This window comes from Schistocerca piceifrons, chromosome 3 (assembly GCF_021461385.2).
Source record: "Schistocerca piceifrons isolate TAMUIC-IGC-003096 chromosome 3, iqSchPice1.1, whole genome shotgun sequence".
In the NCBI taxonomy this organism is placed as follows: Eukaryota; Metazoa; Arthropoda; class Insecta; order Orthoptera; family Acrididae; genus Schistocerca; species Schistocerca piceifrons.
The window spans coordinates 191149708-191166643 of NC_060140.1; positions in this window are offsets into that span (position 1 = coordinate 191149708).

Here is a 16936-nt window from a genome sequence, read left to right on the forward strand (position 1 = left end):
GAGAGTCTCCGACGGAATAATGATTACCATATTACTTGCCAAAATTCAGTAACACGAAATTTTTTATTTCCTCAGTTCATTCTGCATATGTTGTGAACCGAGCATTTTCATTCCTGCGGGTCCTTGTTTGCAAGGGGCTGTTCTTAGAGGCGAAACCTCTTGTGATCACTGAGGTCAAATTGTCTGTCAGCAGTCAACTCTGAGGCACCCCCCTCGAAATCTAGCAAAGAAAGAAAATCACCCTGTTATTGGGTCGCACCCCCAGTGGGAAATTAGTCAGAAGTAACGAAAGTGCCACCCAATGTCCACGGACTGTCGGATCTCTGTGTGACGTCTGTACAATGAGTATGAACTCAGCATCAAATCTGACCAGACCTGTCAACTGTTGAGCTAAAGTTCATCAATCTCATGTGCCACATTTCATCGACAGAGATCGCGGACTGTCTCCAACGAAACAATGATCATCATATTACTGATGAAAATTCAGGAATTACGTACATTTTTTTTTATTTCCTCTGTAGACTTTGAATGTGTCCAAACTTGGACAGTATCTCTGGCGCCTAACCTCTGTAGCCACAGAGAGTCAACCATCAATCGACAATCAGTCTGTCGGCTGACAACTCTGAGGCTACCTGGTATCTAGCATAGAAAAATCACCATATCAGTACGTCGGACACTCAGATGGGGAAGGCTTTCAGCCATTGATCAGAGGTAATAAAAGCTCCAACCAGTGCCCTCCGACAAAAGGAAGCTCTGCACAGTCTTTCTATCTGTGTGGAACCGAGGTCGGCGGTTCGCCAGATCTATCCTCTGTTGAGCCCAGGTTGTCACACCTTCATGAACCTCATGTGTCTCCTTTCTACAGTTGACTTCTCAGTCTCCAGAGAGATAATTATTATTGTGTTACTGGTGAAAATTGACAAATTGTGAACTACATTTCCTTTATTCTCAAGATACAGTCTGCATGTACAACAAATTGGACGTTTTATTTTCTGAGGGTCCTCAATTTCTCTGCAACTGTACTTAAGGACGTAACTATCTGTAAGTCGTAGAAAGTCTACCGTCTGTTGACAGTCTAGCATTATGACAGCAGTCAAATCCGACGAAACCTACCTCAGAAAATTCGCCACATTAATGGGTTCCATTCTCTATGGGCCTCTGACCAGAAGTAATAAAACCGCCGACCAGTTCCGACGGTCAGAAGGAATCTTTGCCCGTGCAGTGAGTGTGGGCCATGCGACGTTTCCCGTTCGAGCTGAAAGCGGTTCTGTTATGCGCTGTGAGTGTTGAAAGGCACAGGCTGTCACAGGAATTACTATATAGCCTAGTCATCCCCGACCTCTACCCATTTAGGACGATTAGGGAAGAACCAGTCCACTAACTCCATGCTGAAGATATCACTCGGAAACCGAACATGTCGATGACAATATCAACAGAAAGAACACACGATTGTGGCTATAAAATGGTATGTCACAAGACATTTAAATAACGGCGTCTTGGAGTCACAAAAGCCGCTGCAATGAATATTTATGCACAGACTACTAGTTCTGATAAAGCGGCCATCTTCATGTCACGGCTTAACACCACATCAAGTTTATGGAAGATTCTTGGTGTGAAGTTCTGTACATAATTGGTTTTTGTTGCAGCGTATTTTACACACTCGTCTCTAGTTAGCAGCTAAAAGACAAAATATATCTGATGCCAAGGAACCTTCCATAAACTTCAAGTACTGTTAACCCGTGATTTGAAGATTGGGCTGACCACAAGTGTTTGTCTGTTGCTAAATGCACAATGCAGTAGCTTTTGGTGGCCCCATGATGCCGTTCCGTAAACACACTTGTGTGTAAAACTTAAGGACGAAAGTAACGTTCGCCTGATATGTCACTGCCAAGCTCGATGAAACTTGGACCATACATAGAAACAAATGCTACAGTGTAGCACATAAGATAACTATAAGAAACATGCAATGGGACGAACAGAAGTGACTCTTTTTATCCACAGACAAGAATTAAACTGAATTCACCACGATGTGTGACGATCCCATGGGCATTAAAAAAGCGAGACAGGATTCTAAGTAGGGTACGTGATCACCATAGACGGCAGAGCACGCTTTGTAAAGTGCTGCCATGCCGGCCGCAATGTTGGTAAGTTGTTCTTGTCGTCGGGTGTTCCATTTCTCCATCAGCGCAATTGACAACTGTTGGATGGTCGTTGCTGCATGTGGATGTGCTGCAATAATCCCACAATGCATGATGGGATTTAAGTCGGAGGAATGGACAGTCCAGTCCATTGACCGAATATCCTCTCGTTCCAAGAGCTACCCAACCTCCACTGTTCGATGCGGTCGAGGACTGCATCCATAAAAATGAAGTCAGGACCGACATCACCCCTGAAAATACGCACATTGTGATGGAGTACAGTGTGACAATAATGCTGATTGGTAAGTGTGCTGTGTTCAAAGATTTGGAGGTCAGTACGCCCATAACATTATGCCTCACCACATCCTAACACCACGACCGCCAAAGAAATCATGTTCGTCAGTGCTCGTCGTAACCTCATATGGTGAGAGGTGGGAATGTGTAATGCACCCAGAAATATTGTCGAACATGATCTTCTTGGTGGCCCAACTATTGTGTTCCACTGACGTGCTGACAACCCGATAATTGAACACGGCACACTCACCGGTCAAAGTTATTGTGATACTGTACTGCTTCGCCACGTGCCTCTTTTCAAGCATGCATTCGGCCCTGACTTCGTTTTTTATGGATGATCGCATCTAACAGGGCAGGTGGATGAACTCTTGGACTCTTGGAACGAGAGGATATTCCACGAATGCGAATGTACCGGCCTGCCCGTTCGCCAACTTAACAGGGAAGTGCAGAGGAGACTTATTGCTGCCAAGTTCACATGCACTAAGGACCATCCATCAGTTGTCACCAGCGTTGGTGGAGGAAGGAACGCATTACCACAAGAACAACTTGCCAACCTTGCGCCAGCATGGTATCAAGATGGAGAGCCTACATTACCGTCAGTGGTGATCGCACACCCTATTAAGACCCATGTCCTGCCTTTGCAGTGTCCATCGGTGTCACTTCAATAAAATTATTCTCTTTCAATAAAAGTATCATTTCTGTTCGTCTGATTGCGTCTTCCTATTATTTACCCTCTCACCGAAGTTAAGCGCTGTCGGGCTGGGCTACCACTTGGATGGGTGACCATTCGGTCTGCCAAGCGCTGTTGGCAAGTAGGGTGCGCTCAGCCCTTGTGAGGCAAACTGAGGAGCTTCTTGATTGAGAAGTAGCGGCTCCGGTCTCGGAAACTGACATACGGCAGGGAGAGCGGTGTGCTGACCACATGCCCTTCCATATCCACATCCAGTGATGCCTATGGGCAGAGGATGACACGGCGGCCGGTCGCTACCGTTGGGCCTTCATGGCCTGTTCGGGAGGAGTTTAGTTTTAGTTACTTTCTGTACTACACTGTAGCATTTCTTTCTTTCTTTGGTTTGATCAAGCTTGTTCCTTGGCAGTGGCATGTATGCGAAAGTTACTTTCCGCTTTAACTTTTGTACACAGTGTACATTGAAACTATGCAACACGGGCCACAGAAAACAGTTTGAATTAGCAACTATCTGGCATCGCTACTACTATGTAACGTAGCATCGAATGGCACTTCATTTTTTCTGTAACAATTTACTGTCCGATCCAAAATGAGAGTGTTAATACTCGTAAGCTTTTAATAAATACTGCGCTAGAGCCAGAAACAAGGAAAATAAATGGATTAAGCTAATTAGCACGGAGTGATTACATCCGAAGAAAGAAAGTGTTAAATTACACTATAAAACCAGCAGTATCAGGTACGACATAATAAATGTGGCGACCAATAATACTTCATTCGCTATAATTCGAGGTGAACAACATAATACCTGACGTTAATGCTCAAATTACATTCATCTGCAGTGAAATCATCGAAATAAAACCGTGGAAATAAACATCCACTCAGTGAAAATTCGCTGTGCCAGCTAACTGTATTACTCGTGCTGTGAATGGCACCGAGCCCTTTGTTTCCGATAAATGCAGCCGCTAATAAAGCGTCTGTAACGCGGTAAAGCCAGAAAACATGGTGCTGTTCGTAACATTTCTTAACACAGGGGCAGATAATAAATTATTTCCCATGTTCTAGCGAGAACTACACGTACAACCTTCCGGGTTGTACAATGGACACTTTCAACGCACACAGATCCTTTCGCTTTTTTCCTTTTTTTCCCCAAGTGGTTTCTTTCTCACAGTTAAGTGCTAAGTTCAAATCTCCTCATTAGAGTTGCTTTTTTCGCAGCTACAATTGAGCTTTCAACTCGTGCGAAACGTTCTTACTACCCGTGAATGAGTGCATGGATTGAGTATACAACGTCAGCTTTCTGAACATGCCAGTGCTTTATTATCCCTGATAGGGTACTTGGTACCAGACGAGATAGTGACTATCATACGCTGAGTCTAATGCATCGGTGTGCGCGTCCCTGAATATTCCGCATCGGACACAAAGTGCTTGTCTAACACTAGACGCCTACTTCGGCTGTCACATATGTCATATCTTTCCTATACTTCACCAAACCCCTCAGTTTCTCTCTCTCTTCCTTTTCATCCTATTCCCTCGCATCAATCGCTACAGTTTAAATCTGCCTTCCTATAAATGATCTCTATTATTTCTGTCATCAGACATTAATGTAAATAATTAATATTTTTGTGTTGAAGCTAATACCGCTGTCGCGGCTACTTCTACTACTATTTCTAAGCGTTAGCTTCTATACTAAGTAAAATACAATAAGGAATGTAATGATAAAGTACGAGGAATACCTTAATAGGTGTGAAGGAGGCTATATGGACCTAATCTTGTCAGAAAAAATATATGCATAAATAAATGTACAAAAATAAATACGATTGTGTCAGGGAAATTTTCTGTCTTGGTTTCCGTACTGTACCACAGGTATCACTGTGAAATCGTACTTTCTGTATGCGGAATCTCCTGAGATATCACCAACAAATCTTCTATTTTTTTCTTAAGCCAAGTAAACAGTCTCTTTATAATAAGATTACCTTTACACCCGACAAAATAGTGATAAGTGTGTACAGATATTCAGTAACAGACATTGCTGGAAACAGAGAGTTAAAAGTCATTTAAACCAACACTGAGAACCTTACAACTACTGCCAACTGAGGTAACCATACATTTATAAAAGCAGTTTCTCTGCCCACAATTTTTGCAGTCAGCACAACGAAAGCAAATTGTTGTTCCAGTTGCAGTGATAACCAGGAATGTGTAGTTTGTTCGTCACTCGTGAACAGTGCTGAGACGAAGGCATTAAATCTACACCAGATTGCTTGTCACAATAACATGCTGTTAAATTACTTAAAATATTACTATTTTCTTGTGAATTCATCCTTAAATAGAGCTTATATGGATGCGTCTGTTCTTCTGAACACTTTAACAAAATTATGTTGTACTCGAAATGACTAATTTGAGTTTAGAGTGGTGATTCTCATTCCAAAGCGCATTATAACTGTTATCTTTCACGTTTGTTTTCTTTCTTCTTCTTCTTCTTCTTCTTCTTCATCTTCTGCTTCTTCTGCGTCTTCTTCTCCTTCCTATCCAGTAATGGATCTAGTCGCTTGTTACGATCTCGATCCATTTCCAAGTTGGTCTTCCCATTTCTATCTCTGGGTTGCTTTGTTTTCTCTTTCATTTATACAGCTTGGTTTTTGTATATTTCAAACTCACTCGAGCCATCTGCGTACAGATTTCCCAAACAGACAAGGGAAATGGACTTAAAGCCACAATCTGCTACAGCACACGCGTATCTGAGGCGAAAACAAGTAATCTATCTAAAGTATAGGTATGAGTGAACAGATAGTCAAACCTACCAAATTCTGGCATTCCTTAACACCAGATCAAAGATAATTTCTCCTCAGTGGAAACGAATTCGGCAATTAGTTCACACCTTATTCGAAAACTAGCAAAAGCCAAATAATAAGACGAAAACAGCGCAGCTCGAACGTCTCCAACAGAACAGCTATTGCAATTTTTGTCACTCTGAAAACGGTCGCCTGATATTTACAAGATATCGACCGAAACTTATTGTTTGGCACAATTCCACTAACAATGCAGAAATAAGCTTTGTTCACAGCTATTTGGGGTGAGAGTGGGCAACATCCCAGTCTAGGCAAGCAGACTTAGATTCACCGTGGTTTCCCTAAATCGGTTAAGGCAAATGCCGAGACGATTTCTCTGATACGATCACAGACAATTTGTTTCCTCCTCCTTGTCCAGTCTACATCTACATATACATGTTTAAGTTTCCTTTAATTTACGTCAATGGTCACAAACTTTTTGTTAGAAGATTACCGCTTTCGGTCTATAATGACCATCATCAGATCTGCAGCAAAAAATGGGGAAAAACATAAATACTCTCACAGACTATCTACAGCTTAAAAACAATAAATGGACCATAGTGAAAAGTACTACTGCCAAATATATGCATTTGTGCGCTTGAAGTATGGAGAAGCATACCTGTTTTATAAAAACAAAGTCCTAATGTACAGCAGCCATAGTGGCATCATCAAATGTTAAATGCAGAATCAGCACCAGCATCGTCAAATATATATAAATAACATCAATGCACGAGTCATGTTGTCAATAGCACTACTGTTCAAAACAAGCTGCCGTACAGTAACCATAAGATGTTTGTGTTTTAAGTTCATCAGATGTCGCTAATGTCGGCATACACTAGTTTTCAATAATTAATTGAACAGCAACATCTGGTGAGCTTACAATACAAACATCTTGTGGCTACTGTACGGCAACTTGTTTTGAACAGTAGTGCTACTGACAACATGACTCGTGCATATGATGTTATTTATATATATCTGACGATGCTGGTGCTGATTCTGCATTTAACATTTGACGATGCCACTATGGCTGCTGTACATTAGGGCTTTGTTTTTATAAAACAGGTATGCCTCTTCATACTTAAAACGCACAAATGCATATATTATGTTTCAGCTACAACGTGCTCTCCTTGAGAAGATTACGGCTGATGTTTCGCTGCAGTTTAAACATTTGCGCCCAAACAGCGTTGATTTTCTCACAAACAGTTTCAACACTTGTCTCGTACTTTTCCAAACATTGGAAAGTAGCTAAAGTCGTTACACTTCTGAAAACAGGGAAGAATCGACTATTTCCACAAAATTATTGATCCATGTCCCTTTAATGTTGCTTTGGAAAGGTTCTTGAAAGAATTATTGCAAAATTTCCTCATGTACGTTTCGGCAACAGAATTCTGCAAAAATGCAGTACGAAATATCAAATTAAGAGGATTGTTAAGCACGTCGTAGAGATTGACAAATTGTACACAACATCTGGACTTTAAAATATAATTCAATCAAGTGTGGCACAAGGTAATGTTGAAAATTACCGTGTTTACAGCACAACTACCCATTTCCTCTTTCCTAAATCCCTTCCTCTTTTACTAGCGATAACCAGTCAGATAGTCAGCTCAGACACATTGAGGCAGAAGTATCTCAAGGTCCAGTCATTGTAGTAACTCTCTACACGTTCTACACAAATGACATCCCACGATAACCTGGAAGCCAGCTTTTAATCTTTGGAGATAACACACATCTCTACACAAGCAATTCAAGTTTGTAATTTATCGCTGCCAAATTGTAAGAAAATCTTGAAGACACCCAAAAATAGGTCTTGTTTTGAAGATCTAATAAATGTCAGCAAATCTCAATCTATCCTTTTCACCAAAAAAGGAGTTAATGCAGAAATGCAGATCATACCAATGCAACTGCCCTACTTCGAAGTCTCATTGGACGTTGTGAATATAACCAAAAGTTCACCAGGAGACACTGAGCTCCTTTTAAAATCCTCACCCATTTTCGATCAGAAACAGCGACTATGTCAGAAACTACTGGAACTGTTTGTTTTGTTAACTCCATACCTGCGACATGAGACCCTGAACTGAAGACGGGGTACACACTCACGACATTCCCGTTACGAAACCTTTGAGAACTGATGCCCTTCCAACAGCTATATAAAAATTCACTAACAAGAAAAATAGGCCAAAATGAAGCAAATACAGAGAAAATCCAACACTCTAAAGAAGTTATCCTACAACTATTGGTTATTTTTGGATTTAGTGCACAAATCTGCGTGAATGTTGCAGATGGCAATAGTTTAGAGCGTCAAACAAGGTATCACATCCTATGATTAGAGTCAACCTTCTGTAACGGCTTTATTTTTAATGGTTACTGTTATCCTGTTCCTTTCTATATAGCATCTGAACTATGACTAGATTCAGAAAAACGACAGTTCTCCATTATACAATTGTAACTGTCTTGAATTCGCGGTCTCTGAATTTTTTTGACGGCGACATTTTAGACATACAGTGCACGATTCAGAATAACTTCCACAATTGCAATTTCGACTTTTATGTAATTTTCAACTGGTTAAGGTGCCTCTGCGTATTTGAGTAAATGTTGAAAACTGCCGTGTTTACAGCACCTCAAACACTGAAAATAAATTTCGGAATTGTAAACGTTATAACGAATAGTGGCGTCACAGCGAAAACGTTATTGTTCAAAAAATGATGACCATTGTTCACGATGGAGAGTTCATGCAAAGAAACACTCATCTGAAGCAAAAGTATATTCTGAACCTACGTCCCATCTCATATCGGCACATCTCAAGTCTCATCTGAATTGTTATAAATTTCAAGAAAGCACTCGTTACCGCCTCAAGCTTAATATCGCTATTTTCATCTCTACCAACATATTTTTACGTATTTAATTTCTTTTAATCAAAGGCAGAAGAACGGGAACATGATGGCTGTCAATCCACCTCCCCCCCCCCCTCCCCCACCGTCGTGGGTGAAAATTCATACGTGCTACAAAGCGTTCCCCTTCTGCATATTTCTAATTAAGCCTTTCAGAGTGACACTTTTTACATATGAGTGTAATAGTTCTACTACTCATTCAGGAAGCTGTAAAGATCGTAAATCTTTAAAAAAAATTAAATCACCAATTTACACAAGAAAACTGTTATTCTAATAATGTCATGGAGATTAATTGTTGCTAAGTGACCCCTTTTCATTTACGTAATGGAGATTAATCGTTGCTAAGTGACCCCTTTTCATTTACGTACATAGAGTTTTTTTTCGTTTCTTTGATACCAGAATGAAAGTAAAGGAGATAAGAAACTTTTTCGATATTCGGTTAGTGCACGACTTGCTCTTCAAATTCAGCTGCTGTAAGTCATTTACAAGCAGCACTTCTATGACTCTGAATTTTTCCAAAGTACGTTTCTTCATTCACTCTATGAGGAATCTCTGCACAGTGGCTGACTGGAGCCTTGGACCAATATTCTTTCTTTTGCGGTTACTGCCAGCCGTAGCTTTCAATACCATGAAGGAGGAGTGTTTTCACTGGACATATAAATATATATAAGCAATTTATAACTAATTTGCACATAACATTTATGTGATCTTTAATTCCACATGCTCCATCTGCTTTCGTTTACCAGTACACAGATGCACTGATCACCGTGTCGTCTGCTAGTCCAGACTGGAGGGGGCGAGTAGGCTGTCGATATCGACCGAGGCCACTCGATTCCTGTCGATAAAGCTACTCCTGTAGGCCATCACGCTGAGAGTCTTCTTAGAATGAACACTCACCAATCGATGTTCCATTTTCACGTACCATTTCCTCTCAGAGTGTAGCAGTAGGGCCTAATTCTTTTGCATTGATTTTCTCTACGTAGTTTGAACAGTTCCTTTACGTTACTAGTCCTGCGTCTTGTCAACACGAGTTTCAGTGGTTGAGCAACGCAGAACCTACAGCGTTTTCAAATAAGTGCTATGCAAATACAAGTTAAATTTATTTTTCTCAAAATGTATGATTAACTAAGTTTAATGTACTGCAAGGAAAACATCAATGCTATTGGGAATCAGCATCTTTTGTAGCATATAGTACATTTACCGACATTCAGTTTAAGTTTAAGCGTCTGCTTCAACTCGATAGGCATAACCTCAATGAAAAACAGTTAAACTCGTTTTGTCCGAAGGCTTTGGAGTTAGTTCATTATCCAGAGAAAGCCGTATCAGTATGGACAAGGATACTATGAACGTTTCCTGATTTATGAACACTTCTGCTGCAACTGTTATGCTGTAGCTATGTTAATGAACTCGTCACCTTATAAGCTTGGTTAGTTTCTCAAGCTGTCGCCAACAATTTCAAGTTTTTGACTTAAATAAAGTTTGTGATCAGATTCCTTGTACAAGCATCTTTGTCATTTGTGAACAAAGTTTCGTGTTTCTCTGCAGTAAAGAAGTTTCTGTTTATCATGACATTCTCAAATGCTGTATATTATACGAGAGCACAAACAGGCAAGAAAATGCAGTTAAGCGTTGTTAACAACACAGACACATGTTGACAAGATTTGTAAGTGTATTTTACTGTTAATATGTTTCCAAAAAACTGACGTCCAGAACTTTCTACATAGTAGCGTATGCATTTCCATATGCAATACTCATTTAATGCGCACCACAAGAGAGACGCCATTCAAATACTTAAACAGTACATGAGAACAAATTGCCTTAAGCTCACAAATATATCATTTATACATCATTTACTAAAGAGAACGCCTTGTGGCTTCAAGCGATATTTTCGCTACTCTTCATACAAACAAGTGTGATTGTTTTGTGTTGCAAAACTTGGGAACTAACGTAGTTGTGCGGTGATGATTGTGTGTGTAAAGAGATTTTTCTAAAGGATGTTGCACCAAGACAGTTTGTAAACAGATTGTGTTGTACATAAGCACTTCGTGTAATTTTGTGTGCTCAAATTATATTGGAATTTTATGTTTATGTTCCAAACTGGATAGTAATTTTTGTGTGTTGTTAAAATTTATGTTGTAAACATGTTAAAAATATACTGTACATATTAGCGCTGTTATGTAACTCAAGCTTACACATTAACAAGGAGTGTTTGGAACAGTATTTACAGATACGGAACCATTATCACAAGTGTTTGTTATCATTTGTCTATCACGCACTGAACATGATTGTACTCGTATATGTGTGTTCAGCTGTGTTTCTTACTAGCATTTACCAATGGACCGATTTCTGCGGCATATCATCTCAGCGTCAGCCGCTCAGGTTTCACACTCACTGAATATGATACTGTATTTTGTATTCGCAGTTTAAATGTGAAGAATTTCGTAATAAAACTGTTTCAAAGACTTTCCTTGCCGCCCTGTTTTCTGTAGCTGCTAATTTTCAGCAGGAAACTTGATCATGCCACTAAATTACCTACACATAGATCACATTCGATGTCTTAACAAGCTACGACGCAGAAGCCGTACTCACTCGCTTCTGGAAACACTGATAACCCTGCGCATTTCTCTCAGTGTAAATAAGCATCCTTGAATTGAATATCACATTACAGTAACTTGAAGTAGGTCTGTCGAGTACGCTCACATAGTTATTACTTTAAGTAAAGAATTTTTTTTGATTTCTTTTTTTTTCTTTTTTTTTAAGGAGAATCAGACCATTGTTTCCAACTGATACTTGAGGTTCAATGAAGCATCTCAAGAGCAGTCTTCGTTACGCATTGATCGCGCCTACATGTAAAAAAATTGAAAATATCTTTAAATATGTCAAATATACAATGCTTGACTGTTCTTGGGGGGACACTTAGTACATATATGCAAGATGTGGACTACTACACCGAAACAACAACAAAAGTTAATGAAGAAATGAATGAATGAAGAAAGGAAAAGGTATGTACAACTCAATCCTGTGCTCTATCCAGTCAGTACATTAATTACCTCTCTTGTAGTGTTGGTCTTAGAAGAAAATAGAGACTCCTGCACATTCTAACTGTATATTATTGGAGCTTATTTGTCAAGGCTGTTATCAATAATATCACATACACACCTGAAGATGCATGATATCAGAGGCAAAGGTGACTCATTAAACATGGATCTTCAAAGTAAATGTTTGCTGAATAACATCAAATTTTTTTGTGTGTTCTCCTAGTTATGAAAATGATAACAGTTGAGACAACTTACTATGGTAGAAATACTGGTGATTTCAATGGATAAGAAACAAAGTCCTACTTTATTGTGTTACATTTACATACATGTTGACCCTGTTTCGGGTTGTTATACTGCTGGGCCCAAGAATTTCATACATATTATCTCATTAAATATCTGATCACTTATGTCTATTTATGATGTCTGAACGTCATTTTATTTGTTTGAAACTCAATAATATGAGTGTTTGTGAGGCGCTTATTTACACCATTTGCTCTGAAACAGTAGTATCCTGTTCAGTCACCGTCAGTGTTTTTTCCAATATAATTGCATTTGGTCTTCAGTTAGTATGCTTGTACTTAGGCACCTAATTAAATTTTTCGGCCCTTCAGAGTGGGTTAGGATATGTATTAAGGTAGCAAATGAGATCAGACCCAAAACAGAACATTATGAAACTTCACATTCTAAGTTTTTATTGTAGGGTGCAGAATATTCCGTGTGATCCTCTGTGACTGTAAAAAAATAATTAAAATAATTACGTAGTCTGAGAGCTATAATTATCGTTCTGTGCTTATATCTGCCACATTTGCTATCTGGGAAGTCAATTCTATTTACATCACTAATTCTACTGGTTCTTGTTACAGGGTGAACTTACTGAATCATATGACATAAAATCGTCATAACTTCTGAACGGTTTGCGTTAGGACGTTCAAGCTGCACGATTGGCCGCGGGGCATGATGATGATTATGATGGTTTAGCGACGAAATCTACTTTCATTTGGATTGGTTCGTCATTAAGCAAAATTGGCGCATTTAGGGGACTGGGAATCTGCATTTCGCGATCGAAAAGTCTCTTCACTCTCAACGGCTGACTGTGTGATGTGCAGTGTCCAGTCACGGAATAATCGGTGAGATATTCCTTGATGACATGGTGGCTACTGAAAGTCACCGAACAGTACGTGAAGGTTGTGAAGACGATTTCATCCCCATTATCCAAAGTGAACCTGATTTCGACAAGTTGTGGTTTATGCAAGACGGAGCTCGACCTCAACGAAGCAGGAGAGTGGTTGATTTCCCGGAGGAGCACTTTGGGAACCGCATTCTGGCCGTGGTTTACCCAGAGGCCACTGGCTTGGGCCTCGATTGGCCGCCATATTCTCTGGTTCTGAACGTATGCGACTCCTTTTTGTGGGGCTATATTAAAGACAAGGTGTACAGCAATAACTCCAAATCCATGGCTGACCCGAAAACAGCCCTTAAGGATGTCATCGACAGCATCGATGTTCCGACACTTTAGCGGGTCACGCAGAATTTCGCTATTCGTCTGCGCCACACCATCGCCAATGATGGCAGGTACATCGAACATGTCATACCTAAAGCCGAGTATCTGTAGTAACGTTTACATGTTGGATAAAGTGTGTGCAGGTCGCAGTTGGTAATTAATTTACGTTTTTTTTTCACACAGTTCAATAATTGTCACCCTGTATAAGGCCCCAGATGCCACTAAACTACTGCAGCCCAATCAACGTACTGATGTGGGAAACACGTCGATAAAATCTCTAAGTAAATTTTCCCTTCTTTTGGACTTGTTATTTAAGATTTTTTATGAATTTTGCCAACTCTTTTTGACAATTCCCGGTCTTAGGTCATTTAATAGTTCCATAAGAATCTTTGGCATGAATATCCTCAGGACCAAATGTCTGTTAAGTTTCTATTTTCTGAGCTCTCCATGCAACGCCCTTTTGTCAGATTACAAACCTGTTCACAGATGAGGCATAAGTCCTAAGACTCTAAGTCTGCTATGATATGGCTTGTCTAGTCCATTTAAATTTTAGTAGAGGAACTCAATCAGTTGAAAAATTACAGCCTGTCTCTATCCTTGAATCATACTTCCCTCTTTCATGTACATTGTGTCCTATGATGACGACACAAACTTCCATAAGTGACAGAGAGGAGAGAATGTACCAAACTAATACAGCTACGTAGTACAGCCGATAAAATTTGTTATCAATTGTCTCCCTGCTTTTTGACTTGTTACTTAAGAATTTTTATGAATTTTTCCTATCCAGGTCACTTTCCGACGTACATACGTACAATAAACACTGAAAGGTGCCTATTTACTTGACACTTTCCTTTATACCCCTTTTTTGAATGTAATAGATGACGATATTTACCTTTGCCATACTTTACTCAAATCTGCTATTATAATTTCGATTAAGTTACGCAAGGCACTGTAACAACCTCTTTGCATAGTAACTAATGCAATTTTACCTCTGTGGCACGTCGGTTTGCTTTAGGCCGATAGGAATCGTTCGTAGATTCTGCACATGTGATCTTCCTTGTTTGAATGCAAATTCTCCATTACTGTGTTACATTCGAGTCTTTGTGTGTTCTGGGACGGTTGGATTCTTGTAAAGTGTCTACATATCTGGACAGAAGATAGCTTTTGTCTCTGGAGATCCTTGCTGCCATGCAGATTCTACAATGAATAAAGAATCGAGCGAGACTATTTCAGTTTATTTTCCACGATGAAGATGTATATATTGTGACCCAAGGCTAGAATCGTATGGTTAAATCGTGATTACTCCATGAGTAGGAATCGGCCTGTGTGCTTATGCATAGTAAAATGGGAGCTCGTAGATTGCTAATACTTAATTGAAAGGAAGCAAATTATAGCAACATAAATTACTCTCTCAAGGATATTAGCTAATGATAATTTGCATTACATTGCTTTACCTAAAATTCAGTGTACAGTTTCTCGGGCGTCTCAGCCATGTAGAATTTTTTGAAAGGACATCATATACGCTGTTGGCTATAGATATTCTTTATTCCGCAATTGTAGTTTTGGCCTTTGGGGCATTTTTCAAGTGGTCCTGCAAAACATTTTGCTTCAGCACATGTCACTTTAAATCCTCCAACATGTATACATGTCATCATCAAAAATAACCATTAAAACTGTAGGAATACAGCAACATCAAACGAGTGGGAAGCTCTGTACATCGTGAAGTGAAAATTACGTGAACTGTTGCTAATATCAACATCCTTCACATAAATAGCCAGAAATCAATGTTCTAACACACTTTACAAGTGAACTAATACCGTTGGCGCAAAATACGATTCGATTCACAAGTGACTTGTGAACGTTTTCGCGTCAATGGTCCTAGTTTACTTGTAAGCAGTGTATTTGAACATTAATTTATAGCGATTTATTTGAAGTATGTTAATATTGGTAACAGTAGACTTAATTTACATCATTTAACGATGTACCCAGCTTCGCACTCGTTTGATATTACTGTATTTCTACAATGAAAAGCTCATGTTTGACGCCGACATGGATTTTAGCGTCTGACATGTACTGAAGCAAAATATTTTGCATACCACTTCAAAATGGCCCAAAGGCCGAAATTGCATCTGTGAAATAAATAAATTCTACAATCAATGGCGAATATTATATCCTTTAAAAATACGAGTATTAAGCAAGCAGGGGCATTTATTTCAGTTCAACTTACTTTATGAAAGTGCTTATGTGTGTGCGACTATTTCTATAAAAATTTTGAGTCAGACTGGGTTTCCATTATGTTTCTCTGGGATATTAGAATTACACATTTTGTGTAACTTGGAAATATCGGGTCTTGTTTATCACTACTAATGGGAGTAGTCTATGTTTTTTTTAAAGACACACACACTTTTCAGTATATATGTACAATAACCATGATGTCACATGCCACACGCTATTCTAGGTCGTCATAATGCCCCTCCACTTTTAAGAAACTTAACCCATACGTTTACTGGTGAGACAGCTTTTAAGAAAGCACACCCATATTTATATCTCCCAACCACAGCCCGTGTTTTAATGACCAATTACATTTATTCAAATACTTCTCAAACGATGCCCCTGGGCCAATCAGAGAACTTTTAAGCTGACATACATATTTAGGTCTTCCAATAAAAGCCCAGTATTTTATAATTTTTCACTTCCATCTTAAGCCAGGCCACTTAACCAATCAGAGTTTCTAAGTCAATGACTAACGACATTTCGTGAGTACGTTGTAAGTAAGCTGTTTAGGTTTTTATGTTGGTAACGCCACGTAGTGCTCTGTATGCAAATCGCTGTCTGCGCTGTGTGCTGTCTGTGGCTGGTTGGACTCACTGTTGAAATATTCACTTGTGTAGTGTTGGGCAGTTGGATGTGAACAGCGCGTAGCGTTGGGCAGTTGGAGGTGAGCCGCCAGCAGTGGTGGATGTGGAGAGAGAGATGCCAGAGTTTTGAGAGGTTACTATAAGCGGACGATCTGAACGTGTGTCCGACAGAAAAAGGAAATTTGTAAGACTGGATGTCATGAACTGATACATATATTATGACTTTTGCACACTATTAAAGTAAGTACATTGTTTGTTCTCTATCAAAATCTTTCATTTGCTAACTATGCCTATCAGTAGTTAGTGCCTTCAGTAGTTAGAATCTTTTATTTAGCTGGCAGTATTGGCGCTCGCTGTATTGCAGTAATTCGAGTAACGAAGATTTTTGTGAGGTAAGTGATTCATGAAGGGTATAGGTTATTGTTAGTCAGGGTTATTCGTTTGTAGGGATTATTGAAAGTCAGTTTGCGTTGCGCTAAAATATTGTGTGTCAGTTTAGAAATGGTCAGAATAAGTAAAGAGAAAACAGTCTCAGTACGTTTAGTTTTACACAGTTGTTTCTGTATCAAACAACGTAGACGTTTACCAGCACAGTCTTTCCTTACATTCAAAGGGGAAGTTTCGTAACGTTTCTCTAGGTAACTCATTAAAGTCATTAACATAGCAAGATCACAGCACAGTAAGTGCGAGATAAACCATTTCAAAT